The sequence below is a fragment of the Oncorhynchus masou genome, chromosome 31 (assembly GCF_036934945.1).
Source record: "Oncorhynchus masou masou isolate Uvic2021 chromosome 31, UVic_Omas_1.1, whole genome shotgun sequence".
Taxonomy (NCBI): Eukaryota; Metazoa; Chordata; class Actinopteri; order Salmoniformes; family Salmonidae; genus Oncorhynchus; species Oncorhynchus masou.
Window position 1 is genome coordinate 49043215 of NC_088242.1, and position 12966 is coordinate 49056180.

The following is a 12966-nucleotide window of genomic DNA, read 5'->3' on the forward strand; positions in this document are numbered from 1 at the left end:
TGCGTACACACTTCTTTAATAAAGAAGCTAACAAACTAACAAAAACAACAAAACGAACCGTGAAGCTAATATGAGTAGTGCAGACAGGCAACTAAACATAGAACAGAACCCACGAAACCAAAAGGGAAAATGGCAACCTCAATGGGATTCCCAATCAGAGACAACAATAAACAGCTGCCTCTGATTGGGAACCAATTCAGGCCACCATAGACATACAATTACCTAGACTTTAAAAAAACCATAAGAAATAGAAAAACCCTAGACAAGATAAACAAGCATACCCACCCTCGTCACACCCTGGCCTAACCAAAATAATAACGAAAACAGAGATAACTAAGGTCAGGGCGTAACAACTAGTTTTCATTGGGAAGGCAGATAATGCATTGTCATGACGTTGCCCTGTTGGTGGAGGTTTCTGACCCCCCATAAATACCTTTCCCCTTTTTTCTCTCCAGTCTACAGACTGGACTCTTGGAAGCTCTTTTGTTAACATAGGGAGAGTATTGTTCGGGGGGAAAAAGGTTGGGGAAACTAACAACCTTTAGCTAATCCAACCAGTTGAAAGTATTTCCTGGTACTTAAAGAATAGGTCAAATCAGTTGTCATCTGAGATATTATTACCGATGATAGGACGACATAAACTGTTTCTCGGAAAGTCTACACATTCTAGTCTACACATCAGATTCACATGGAATTGTTGTGCAATTTAAATGTTTAAATATTAAACTATTTGTGAAAAGATAAAATTACATTTAATCTTCGAAATGAGAGAATTGTTTTCATAACTGAACTATGCTCACTCAGTGGCCCCGCCCAAGTGAACAGGCATTGGTTGTGAACTATGAAACACGCCCTTCTCTCCCCCACTACAAAAGCCCAATGATAAAAGTCAACCTATTGTGTTCCCAATGACATGAGGACTGCATCCATACGTTTAAAACGGTTCATTTCAACTACATTACTGAGCCAACCTCAGCATGAGCTCTGGTTGCACGACTACAACCTAACGAAATTAACATTGTTTTCCCGATGTCGTGAGGACTGCTGTCCATACGTTTAGAAGGGTTAAAGTCAACATGGAGGTGACAATCGCCACGCTGGAAGGATGATTTCAACTGTACCAGACAGAATATGGCATGAGCTTATAATATGGCAACTTGGTATGAACTTTAAACTCTCACTAAAAAAAGTGATACATCGTGGGTTACGAGTTATCAGCAGCAGCTGTGGACGTGCGTGGCCTGGGAAGGGATGAACAATCTCTTCAGAAAGACAGGGTACTACAACGTATCCATTCTACCACATGATGACGGTACAACAACGTATCCATTCTACCATATTATTCAAAGGACAAGGGAGATCTCTGCTGGGCAACCCAGCCATCCATCATCGACCAATCTATCAAAGCGCAGCTCAGAGTAAATATATTTCTTGCATTTTCCTTTTCCGAATGGCCGGTTATTTAGAATGCATAAGATTCTGTATTTACAATAGAATAGCTTCATGAGGTCCGATAGAGACCCAATCGTTTTGTTCCTCAGTCTTCCCGCGCTTTCATTCAAATCCAACCCCGTTTCCTTGTGTAACCAGCCGTCATATCGGTTCCGTCCACTAGGGAAGTTCTTGTATGACATAATTAGTAATCAATGTATGATCCATCCTGTGTATATGTAATTCTGTGTGATTATTTAGTAAATAAATAGTTAAACCAAATGTTGCATTGCTAATTCAACTTGTTAGCCAGGGTTCGTGAAGATAACCAAGAATTTTACGCCGTTCAGATGAAACTGAATAAGGTGACGATTAATAATTGACTGCTATTGATATAAAAGATTACCAGGTCTTTAAGAGTTTATTCGGAAGACAACAGCTCTATAAACATTCTTCCGTGTTGCCCCAACTTCCTAGTTAATTATATTTACATGATTAGTTTAATCAGGTACTATTAATGACAGAGAATTGATTTTATAAAATAGCATGTCATATTATTTAATCCATAGTAAAGACACAACAGTAGCCATGTCATTGATCACCATTGCCATAAAAATCAAAGTCCACCTTCTTTACCTTCTTTTAACATCCCTGGATCCTGTTGGTGGGAAGCCAACTCTGCAACCTGCATTAAAGGCCTTCCCAACACCATGGAGTCCTCGAGTACTTTTCGTTCCATACACACTTTTGATAGCCTCTGCATATAAATTGCTCTGGACGGCCCTGACTTTGGCAAACTCGTTCTCTTTTCACCCTCTTTCGCACTTTGCTATGCCACTCGAAATTGAGCTCAGGTGCATTCTGTTTCCATTGATCATCCTTGAGATGTTTCTACAACTTGATTATAGTCCACCTGCCGTAAGTTCACATCATTTGGAAAGGCACACACCTATCTATATAAGGATCCACAGTTGACAATGCATAACAGAGCAAAAACCAAGCTGTGAGATCGAAGGAATTGTCCGTAGAACTCCGAGACACGATTTTGTTGAGGAACAGATCTGAGGAAGGGTACTGTAGTGGAAATTTCCTGTACTACCAAATCATGAGAGCAAACCACACACAAGTCAGAGTTATCATGAAGTCCATCTTTAATTATATGAGCTCCATCACAACCCTGTGACTCTCAGATCAATTCAGTGTCTATAAATGAATTCTCTGAGAGTGCTTACACATTGCAACTGAGATCCTTTATAGCAAAGACACACAGAGCCAGACAGCATTGGCTATAAATTATCGTTCAGCATTGTCTCGTAAACTATGTTCTCATCTTGCTCTTGGTACCACTCAGGACCAAAAACAAAACCTCATCCACTAGCATATATTAAATACACCCCCTCCTGGACAAGATCACAGAGAGACAGTGACTGGCACACAGACATTGTGGAGCCACCTATCTGGTTCCCCATTTATCACATCATCCCTTCACATGGTTTAGGAATAGTTTACAGACACATTCACAGATAAGACTAACCTTTCCCCAGGGATACCTGCAAACTGCAAACAGTATTATTCAAAAGAAGACATTCTAATGACAAATATCTCACATAAGAATGCAATAAAATGAATAAAACATCTTATTTATAAATGTTACCTAAAAGAATTCTGATTCTGCCACGACAGTACCAAAACATTTCTGCAGCATTGAAGGTCCCCTAGAACACAGTGGCCTCCATCATTCTTAAATGGAAGAAGTTTGGAACAACCAAGACTATTCCTAGAGCTGGCCGCCCAGCCAAACTGAGCAACCGAGGGAGAAGGGCCTTGTTCAGGGAGGTGACCAAAAACCCGATGGTCACTCTGACAGAGCTCCAGAGTTCCTCTGTGGAGATGGGAGAACCTTCCAGAAGGACAACTATCTCAGCAGCACTCCACCAATCAGTCCTTTATGGTAGTGGCCAGACGGAAACCACTCCTCAGTTAAAGGCACATGACGGCCGGCTTTGAATTTGCCAGAAGGCACCTAAAGAACTCTCAGACCATGAGAAACAAGATTCTTTGGTCTAATGAAATCAAGATTGAACTCTTTGGCCTGAATGCCAAGGGTCACATCTGGAGGAAACCGGGCACCATCCGTATGGTGAATCATGATGGTGGCAGCATCATGATGTGGGGGTGTTTTTAAGCAGCGGGGACTGGGAGACCCGTCAGGATCAAGGGAACGATGAACAGAGTAAGGTACAGAGAGATCCTTAATGAAAACCTTCTCCAGAGTGCTCAGGACATCAGACTGGCGGCGAAGGTTCACCTTCCAAGAAAACAACGACCCTAAGCACACAGCCAAGACAATGCAGGAGTGGCTTTGGTACAAGTCTCTGAATGTCCTTGAGTGGCCCAGCCAGAGTCTGGACTTGAACCCGATCGAATATCTCTGGAGAGACCTGAAAATAGCTGTGCAGTGACGCTCCCCATCCAACCTGACAGAGCTTGAGAAGATCTGCAGAGAAGAAAAGGAGAAACTCCCCAAATACAGGTGTGCCATGCTTGTAGTGTCATAGCCAAGAAGAGTCAAAGGCTGTATTCGCTGCCAAAGTTGCTTCAACAAAGTACTGAATAAAGGTCTAAATACTTATGTAAATGTGATATTTCATTTCTATTTTATACATTTGCAGAAATTTCTTTAAACCCAATTTGTACTTTGTCATTATGGGGTATTGTATATAGATTGATGAGGAGAAAAAAAATCAATTCATTTTAGAATAAGGCTATAACGTAACAGAATGTGGAAAAAGTCAGTGTGTCTGAATACTTTTCGAAAGCACTGTGTATAGATACAGTTCCAGTCAAAAGTTTGGACACACCTACTAATTATATTTTATTTTTTACTATTTTCTACATTGTAGAATAGTAGTGAAGACATCAAAACTATTTAAAAAACCCACATATGGAATCATATAGTAACCAAAAAAGTGTTAAACAAATCAAAATATATTTGAGATTCTTCAAAGTAGCCACCCTTTGCCTTAATGACAGCTTTGGACACTCTTGGCATTTTCTCAACCAGAATTAACCTGGACTTTTCCAACAGTCTTGAAGGAGTTCCCACATATGCTGAGCTCGTGTTGGTTGCTTTTCCTTCCCTTTGCAGTCCAACTCATCCCAAACCATCTCAACTGAGTTGAGGTCAGGTGATTGAGTTAAGAGTTAATTTATATTTTTACAGTGACAGTGCACATTAATCAATGTTTCAGTAAAAGTGCCGGTTTTAGCCATCCGGCTAATTTTCAAATGCAGTCCCTGGGCAGGTTATTAAAAACAATTACAATACAGACAATCAGGGACATCACTAGAGATTCATGGATTGGGGGGCTCTTTTAAGGGGGTCTGGCCAAACTACAAAAATCTCTGAAACTGGAAACACTAATCTCCGTCACTAGCTTTAAGAACCAGCTGTCAGAGCAGCTCACAGATTACTGCACCTGTACATAGCCCATCTATAATTTAGCCCAAACAACTACCCCTTCCCCTACGGTATTTATTTATTTTGCTCCTTTGCACCCCATTTATTTCTACTTTACATATTCTTCCACTGCAAATTTACCATCCCAGTGTTTTACTTACTATATTGTATTTACCTCACCACCATGGCCTTTTTTTGCCTTTACCTCCCTTATCTCACCTCATTTGCTCACATTGTACATGGATTTATTTTTCTACTGTATGTTTGTTTTACTCCATGTGTAACTCTGTGTTGTATGTGTCAAACTGCTTTGCTTTATCTTGGCCAGGTCGCAGTTGTAAATGAGAACTTGTTCTCAACTAGCCTACCTGGTTAAATAAAGGTGAAATAAATACAATGATTTATTTTTTAACTCCCCAAATACAGGTGTTTCAAGCTTGTAGTGTCATACTCAAGAACACTCAAGGCTGTAATTGCTGCCAAAGGTGCTTTAACAAAGTACTGAGTAAAGCGTCTGAATACTTACAGTGGGGAGAACAAGTATTTGATACACTGGTGATTTTGCAGGTTTTCCTACTTACAAAGCATGTAGAGGTCTGTCATTTTTATCATAGGTACACTTCAACTGTGAGAGACGGAATCTAAAACAAAAATCCGGAAAATCACATTGTATGATTTTTAAGAAATTAATTAGCATTTTATTGCATGACATAAGTATTTGATACATCAGAAAAGCAGAACTTAATATTTGGTACAGAAACCTTTGTTTGCAATTACAGAGATCATACATTTCCTGCAGTTCTTGACCAGGTTTGCACACACTGCAGCAGGGGTTTTGGCCCACTCCTCCATACAGACCTTCTCCAGATCTTTCAGGTTTCGGGGCTGTCACTGGGAAATACGTACTTTCAGCTCCCTCCAAAAATGTTCTATTGGGTTCAAGTCTGGAGGCTGGCTAGGCCACTCCAGGACCTTGAGATGCTTCTTACGGAGCCACTCCTTAGTTGCCCTGGCTGTGTGTTTCGGGTCGTTGTCATGCTGGAAGACCCAGCCACGACCCATCTTCAATGCTCTTACTGAGGGAAGGAGGTTGTTGGCCAAGATCTCACGATACATGGCCCCATCCATCCTCCCCTCAATACGGTGCAGTCGTCCTGTCCCCTTTGCAGAAAAGCATCCCCAAAGAATGATGTTTCCACCTCCATGCTTCACGGTTGGGATGGTGTTGTACTCATCCTTTTTCTTCCTCCAAACACGGCGAGTGGAGTTTAGACCAAAAAGCTCTAATTTTGTCTCATCAGACCACATGACTTTCTCACATTCCTCCTCTGGATCATCCAGATGGTCATTGGCAAACTTCAGAAGGGCCTGGGCCTATTTATCGTATAACTTGTCCTTGTGGTAAAAATGATGTGAGTAAAACAAAGCGCAAATTAAAAGTACGTATCTGGGAGCATCGTAGCACCACGAGGTGCAAAAACGACTTACCCAGTTGCAGCCTATTTTTTTGGAAGCAAACCACTCAATTTCGTCTCTACGTTATATTGGCATCGAACATGCCACTCACTGTAGGAGAGTGGGTGACCTCGACAATTTGTTCAAACGAGAGGTTGCCTGGACCTTTAATTTAAAGACCCTTGCTCCCTTCCGTCTCAACGTAGACTTTCATCTGAAGTCATTTTTGCAATTATTGTGATTTTGCTATTATAAATGTTTGTAGACTTATGAAGCCAAATTGTATCTATGATCATACGCTATCCATTCATGTTTTTTGTATGCTATTTTAATATATGAGAATTAACCAATGATACGAGGCCACACCCGGCCATGATTACAGACACCTGTGTGTGTCTTTTGACACTATATAAATGAGTCACCCTGCAGTGTTTGTCATTATACGCTGATGAAGACAGCTTTTCTGTCGAAACATTGGACGTTACATTTTTGCATCTGAGTTCGAGTGTGCGGCTGTTCTTTCTTTTATTTAAAGTGTTCCACTCCGCTAACCAGCACCTCGCCTAAATAGGTGTGAATGTCTTTCGCCTCTATATACATACATGCATATATATATATATATATATATATATATATATATATATATATATATATATATATATACAGTTGAAGTCTGAAGTTTACATACACCTTAGCAAAATACATTTCAACTCAGTTTTTCACAATTCCTGACATTTAATCCTAGTAAAAATTCCCTGTCTTAGGATCACCACTTTATTTAAGAATGTGAAATGTTAGAATAATAGTTGAGAGAATTATTTATATCAGCTTTTATTTCTTTCATCACATTCCCAGTGGGTCAAAAGTTTACATAGGCTCAATTCGTATTTGGTAGCATCACCTTTAAATTGTTTAACTTGGGACAAACATTTCAGGTAGCCTTCCACAAGCTTCCCACAATAAGTCAGGTGAATTTTGGCCCATTCCTCCTGACAGAGCTGGTGTAACTGAGTCAGGTTTGTAGGCCTCCTTGCTCGCACATGCTTTTTCAGTTCTGCCCACAAATTTTCTATGGGATTGAGGTCAGGGCTTTGTGATGGCCACTTCAATACCGTAACTTTGTTGTCCTTAAGCCATTTTGCCACAACTTTGGAAGTATGCTTGGGTCATTGTCCATTTGGAAGACCCATCTGCGATCAAGCTTTAACTTCCTGACTGAATGCTTAAGATGTTGCTTCAATATATCCACATAATTTTATTTCCTAATGATGCCATCTATTTTGAGAAGTGCACCAGTCCCTCCTGCAGCAAAACACCCCCACAACATAATGCTGCCACCCCCGTGCTTCACGGTTGTTCTTCGGCTTGCATGCATCCCCCTTTTTCCTCCAAACATAACGATTGTCATTATGGCCAAACACTTTCATTTTTGTTTCATCAGACCAGAGGACATTTCTTCAAGAAGTATGATCTTTGTCCCCATGTGCAGTTGCAAACCGTAGTCTGGCTTTTTTTTATGGAGGTTTTGGAGCAGTGGCTTCTTCCTTGCTGAGTCGCCTTTCTTGTTATGTCGATATAGGACTAGTTTTACTGTAGATATGGATACTTTGGACCTGTTTCCCCCAGCATCTTCACAAGGTCCCTTGCTGTTGTTCTGGGATTGATTTGCACTTTTCTCACCAAAGTACGTTAATCTCTAGGAGTCAGAACGCGTCTCCTCCCTGAGCGGTATGATGGCTACGTGGTCCCATGGTGTTTATACTTTCTTACTATTGTTTGTACAGATGAATGTGGTACCTTCAGGCATTTGGAAATTGCTCCCAAGGATGAACCAGACTTGTGGAGGTCTACGATTTTTTTCTGGGGTCTTGGCTGCTTTTTAAAAATGTTCCCATGATGATGTCAGCTTAACTCAAATAGAACTATACACACACATACAATCACACCGACACACATAAAATCAAGTATAAAACAAAAATAGGTAGAATTTTCATAATTTCCCTAAAACTGTGTTTCTTTAAAACCCATGCAGCAGTTCTCCCACGCATTTCAAATCAAATTTATTTATATAGCCCTTCGTACATCAGCTGATATCTCAAAGTGCTGTACAGAAACCCAGCCTAAAACCCCAAACAGCAAGCAATGCAGGTGTAGAAGCACGGTGGCTAGGAAAAACTCCCTAGAAAGGCCAAAACCTAGGAAGAAACCAGGCTATGTGGGGTGGCCAGTCCTCTTGTGGCTGTGCCGGGTGGAGATAACAGAACATGGCCAAGATGTTCAAATGTTCATAAATGACCAGCATGGTCGAATAATAATAAGGCAGAACAGTTGAAACTGGAGCAGCAGCATGGCCAGGTGGACTGGGGACAGCAAGGAGTCATCATGTCAGGTAGTCCTGGGGCATGGTCCTAGGGCTCAGGTCCTCAGAGAGAGAAAGAAAGAAAGAAAGAGAGAGCACATGTGGGGTTTCACAGACTTAGTTTGAAGGTAGGCCTTGAAATACATTCACAGGTACACCTCCAGTTGACTCTAAAGCAATTACATAATTTTCTGGAATTTTCCAAGCTGTTTAAAGGCAGTCAACTTATTGGATGTAAACTTCTGACCCACTGGAATTGTGATACAGTGAATTATAAGTGAAATAATCTGTCTTAACAATTGTTGGAAAAATTACTTCTGTCATGCAAAGTACATGTCCTAACCGACTTGCCAAAACTATACTTTGTTAACAAGAACATTTGAGTGGTTGAAAAACTAGTTTTAGTGACTCCAACCTAAGTGTATGTAAACGTCCGACTTCAAATGTACTTATGGTGCTGCCTACACCTTATGATTCATTTTTCAAATCATATGAACAAATATTTCGTTTTGTCCAGACAAAATAAAGCGTGGCTATCTATAATGAATAGGGTGGGTTGAGATTATTAAATGTAAAAGCACTAATCCTCTCTCTAAAAGCATCACTTATTCCAAAGTGTTTCTTAAACCCTACATTTTTCTCAAGTAGATTACTAAGAAAAGCTCATCCACTGTTTAAAAATGGCCTTTTGCCTTTGTGCAGATTGCCATGTCTCATTTGATTAATTTGAAAAAAGTATCAAAGTATCTCTTTTTCAAACATGCATTGCAGAGCTGGCTACAATTTAAATTTCATCCCCCTTAAAAAAGATGTAATATTTTTTCTAACAAATATTATGGTAAAATAAAATACCTGTATTTATGGGAAAGATGTTTGAAAAGGGTATTCTGTTCTTAAATTATATTGTAAATTGTAATGGTAGAATTATGTCTTTCAAGGAGTTATCAGAATTGTACGGGAAGGTCTGCTCAATCCAAGAGTACAACCAATTGATTCCACATTACCCCAAAAATGTAGGAGGCAGGTGGCAGTGGGAGGAGGTAGGGAACTGGCCTGTCAGCCCAATATAAAGAATCAAAACTGGCGGAGGAATAAATATAGCATAAATAGGAAAGTATACCCGTTTTATTTGAGGTCCAAGATTTTGACAGCTGTGCTATACAGATTGCAAAATAGTTGTCAAGATTTTTGATGTACTGATTCCATGGCACAGAGTGTATGAGCTCATATATAAAAACAACCCAAGATTCAAGACTTCATGCTTTTCAGCTAAAATTATTATATAGAATTCTTGCCATCAACAAAATGTTGAAGTACTTTATACCACTGCATACATCCATACCATGTGGCAGGGTGGTGGTGTGAAGATGTGGGGTGTGTTTTCAGGGAACACATTTGGCCCATTGATAAAAGTTGAGTAATGTTTGAAAGCATCCCTTCATGCAGCAGTGTATCCATCTGCAAATGGATTATTTTAGCAGGATTATGTCTTATGCCACAAAGTTAGTCCAGGAATCGTTCCCAGAACATTACTTCTTTGTCCATCTGTGGGAGAAGATGGAACAAGCTATTCGGAGTAGATCCATTCGCAGCCAACTTGACTCCAATGCTTCCTACAATTGTGTCAACATGGGCCAGCATCCCGTGGGAACGCACTCAACACATTGGACAGTCCTTGCCCTGACGAATTGAGGCTGTTCTGAGAACAAAAGGGGGTGCAACTCAATATTAGGAAGGTGTTTCAAATTTGTTGTACTAGGGATGCACTGATGACATTTTTGGCCAATACGATATCCAATATTTTCCTTGCCAAAAGAACGATACCGATATTTACAATTTTTGCGGCCTTTTAATCATTCTAATACAGTTAAATAGTTAACACACACATGAAAGCAGCATGTCACTACAGTCCCTGGTTTGAATCCAGGCTGTATCACATCCAGACGTGATTGAGAGTCCCATAGGGTGGTGCACAATTGGACCAGCGTCATCCGGGGTAAGTCGTTATTGTAAATAATATTTGTTCTTAACTAATTTGCCTAGTTAAGTAAAGGTTACACACACACACGCCACACTGACTAAAAAGTTATTTTGTTGGCATTTACATATGTCCTCATTACTAGTAAAACATAATCAAAACCTATTTCTTTCACTTGCTGTGCTGTTTCGTTGTTCAGTCGTTTCATCCTCAACCAGGATTTCATCACACATGTCAAGCAGTGAAGTTTCAGCTCTGTCTGTCCGTAGACTCACTTCCTCATGCGCACTTTCACTGTGTCCGTTTCCATCTTGTCCAGCTGTTCATGTCACATAAACCCTGTTACTTGTCTGCATCGAAGTAGCGGTCCTTGTACCTAGCATCGAGCATGATTGCGACACAGTAAAGAGGCTCAGAGAGAATGCCACCAAATCACTTGTTCACAGCATCGGGTACTTCTGTAAGTTAGCCCCACAGTCTGTGTCGCCAGTATTGTTGAGCAGGGATTGCAATGAAAAGAGGGTATCACGTCTGCTGCAGGCACAGTTGATTAGCTTATTTCGAGACAGTTGTTCGAATGACGCTAAGAGTGTGTTCACACCATTGAAATGCCAGCAGCGGTATGAGAGCCAGCACATTCTTGTACATGCAATACGTCTTTCCTCAGTACGAAATCCGCATTGACCCACTGTGCTGTCAGACTCAGTATGCTCATGGGGCTGACATCGCTGGTCCTTATATCAGCTGTGAAGCTAATAGCAGTGACGCAGTGCCCAGATACAGAACCTTACAGGATAGAGGTGAAAAACTGTCAAAGAACTGTATAAAACTAAAAACTAATATTGTACTGAACAAACCAGCACTGTATCACAATTCCAGTGGGTCAGATTTTTACATAGACTAAGTTGACTGTGTCATTAAACAGTTTGGAAAATTCCAGAAAATGTCAGGGCTTTAGAAGCTTTTGATAGGCTAATTGACATCATTTGAGTCAATTGGAGGTGTACCTGTGGATGTATTTCAAGGCCTACCTTCAAACCCAGTGCCTCTTTGCTTGACATCATGGGAAAATCAAAGGAAATCAGCCAAGACCTAAGGAAAAAAAATTGTAGACCTTCACAAGTCCGGTTGATCCTTGGGAGCAATTTCCAAACACCTGAAGGTACCACGTTCATCTGTACAAACAATAGTACGCAAGTATAAACACCATGGCACTCCGCAGTCATCATTCCGCTCAAGAAGGAGACGCGTTGTGTCTCCTAGAGATGAACGTAATTTGGCACAAAAAGTGCAAATCAATCCCAGAACAACAGCAAAGGACCTTGTGAAGATGTTGGAGGAAACAGGTACAAATGTATCTATATCGACAGTAAAACAATTCCTATATCGACATAGCCTGAAAGGCCGCTCAGCAAGGAAGAAACCACTGCTCCAAAACAGCCATAAAAAAGCCAGACTACGGTTTGCAACTGCACATGGTACCAAGATCGTCCTCTGGTCTGATAAAACCAAAATATAACTGTTTGGCCATAATGACCATCATTATGTTTGAAGGATAAAGGGGGGATGCTTGCAAGCCGAAGGACACCATCCCAACCGTGAAGCACAGGGTGGCAGTATCATGTTGTGGGGGTGCTTTGCTGCAGGGGGCACTGGTGCACTTCTCAAAATAGATAGCTTCATGAGGAAATAAAATGATGTGGATATGTTGAAGCAACATCTCAAGATATCAGACAGGAAGTTAAAGCTTGGTCAAAAATGTGTCTTCCAAATGGACAAGGACCCCAAGCATACTTCCAAAGATTTGTCAAAATGGCTTAAGGACAACAAAGTTAGGTTTGGAGTGGCCATCACAAAGCCCTGACCTCAAACCATAGAAAGTTTGTGGGCAGAACTGAAAAAGCGTGTGCGAGCAAGGAGGCCTACAAACCTGACTCAGTTTATACCAGCTCTGTCAGGAGAAATGGGACAAAATTTACCCAACTTATTGTGGGAAGCTTGTGGAAGGCTACCTGAAACATTTGACCCAAGTTAAAAAAATTAAATGAAATTCTACCAAACACAATTGAGTGTCTGCAAACATCTGACCCACTGGGAATGTGATGAAAGAAATAACAGCTGAAATAAATTATTCTCTCAACCATTATTCTGACATTTCACATTCTTAAAATAAAGTGGTGATCCTAACTGACCTAAGACATGGAATTTGTACTAGGATTAAATGTCAGGAATTGTGAAAAACTGAGTTTAAATGTATTTGGCTAAGGTGTATGTAAACGTCCG